The sequence below is a fragment of the Penaeus monodon genome, unplaced genomic scaffold (assembly GCF_015228065.2).
Source record: "Penaeus monodon isolate SGIC_2016 unplaced genomic scaffold, NSTDA_Pmon_1 PmonScaffold_2663, whole genome shotgun sequence".
Lineage (NCBI taxonomy): Eukaryota > Metazoa > Arthropoda > Malacostraca > Decapoda > Penaeidae > Penaeus > Penaeus monodon.
Genome location: NW_023657062.1, coordinates 3,157 through 5,103, shown reverse-complemented (window position 1 = coordinate 5,103; position 1,947 = coordinate 3,157).

Genomic DNA, 1,947 nt, shown 5'->3' with positions numbered 1-1,947 from the left:
GGGGTGTTAAAGGGGGTTTAGCCTTTGTTTTTGGCAAAAAACCTCTGAAAGTGGTTTGGGCCAAAAAAAAGAAAAAAAAAACAACACCACCCAGGGGAACCCGGCGGGAAAAAAAATCCTGCCCCCAAGTGCGGGGGGCCGTTTTTCAATTTTTCCAAGGCCCCAAGGCCCAGGCAGTTTTTTTCTCTGGGGTTGGGGCCTTTTACCCCTTTTGGGGGGGACGGACAGGAAAAAAAACCCAAAAGAGCTTTCAACCTCGTTGCTTGGGCAAAAAAAACCTGGGCATTTTCTTTTAAAGTTTTTAATTTCATTCCTGCTTTCATGGCAGGAAAAAGGGTTGCTAGTGTTTCCTGCAGGTTTGTTGGCAGGTGTTCCACTAAAAAATTCCCACAAGATGCCAAACAAAAAACCTCCTCATCCAGGTATCGAGGGGGTTGGGGACGGTCCACGGGGAAGAGGGGCCAAAAAAAAACAAAAAAAAATTTAAATCGTTCAGGCTGGGGGAAAAAAAAGTCGTTGGGTTTGGCAGGTGGAGAGGGCCAAAAAGGGAACCCTTTCCGGGGGAAAAAACTTGCAGCAAGCGTCGATGGCGTCCACGGGGGAAAAGCTGTTTTTCTCTGGCGATCAAATTTCAGGGTGCACCGGGAAAACCCCCCAAAATAAAAAGCTGGAACTGGCGGGTTTTCCAGAAAAAACCGGTGAAAAACCAGGGGGCCCCTGACAAAAAGGAGGTCCAGGGGGGCATTTCCGTCCAAAAAAGGGGGAAGGGGGGTGGGTTGGTTGGTTTGCCCCCACCCAGTTTCAGGCCCGGTAGTTGGGGGGGGGGACACAGAAAAAAACCCGGTGGGGGGAAAAACCAATCCTTTTTTCGGGGACCAAAGTTAACCCACGGGGTGAAAAATCCGGGGGGGCTTGGAGGTGGAGGGTGGGGGATGGGGGGGAACAACCATTGGGCCAGCATTACAGTCCACAAGTTTCCAATTGCCAACCACTTCCTTCATTTTTTCTTGGGGGGAAAAGCCCCCCACTGTCGCACACCAAAATTGGAGTGTCTCCTCGTGGTGTTTTGATGTGTTTTGCGGCCCAACCCCCCTGGTACGTGACCCCAACTTGGCCTGCTGTCCCTTGGGGAAAAAAAAAAAAAGGGGAAAAAAAAAAACTAGTTAGGGGGGGGGATTCACGTTAAGTTTTGCCCCTCCTGGTTTTGGCGGTCAGATTGGCCCGAGGGGGCTAGGGGAAAAAAGGGGGGATTTTTACAAGTACCCCCAGTGGCCACTAGTGCCCAAGTTTTTTCGGCAGCCAACGGGGAAAGGCCCGCATCTTTTTCAGTGGGGGAGCTTCATAAAGGGGGGGCGGGGCGTTGTCTGGGGAAAAACACAAAAAAAGGGAAGTCCTCCTCCTTTCCCATTACCTAAAAGTCCAGAAACATTGCTGCAGTTTATTTATTCGTATTGTCATGGGGTTCCAGGAATTTCAACCCACAGTACACAAATTCCCACCCCCTGGGGGAAAAACTCTTTGGGGGGGACTCTCAGGGAAGGGGGCCGTGGGGCCAATTCAAGGGGTTTTTGGCAGGGGGGTTTAAACGAGTCACTGAGGTCGGGGGCTGTGGGCTTACCAAAAAAAAAATTCCCTTTGGGTTTCCCAGGAAAAGGAAAGCGTATCCCCAGGCATAGGTTCCCTGGACGGAATCTTTGCGTGGCTTCGGGGTGTGGGTTAAAAACACCCCACACCACGCTTGGGAAACGGGCGGGACCACGGGGGACAGTCCACCAGGGTGCGAAGGGAAAAAAAAACAGTGAGGGAGGGAAGATCAGTGGCCCACTTTTCAACTGTGGCAAGACAACATGTCCAACAGGGGAGGCCCAACCAGGGTTTAACTGTTGGCGGCCACCAAACAAAAACATTGCCCGACTTCGGCCTCTACCCCCACAGGGGTTCTCCTCA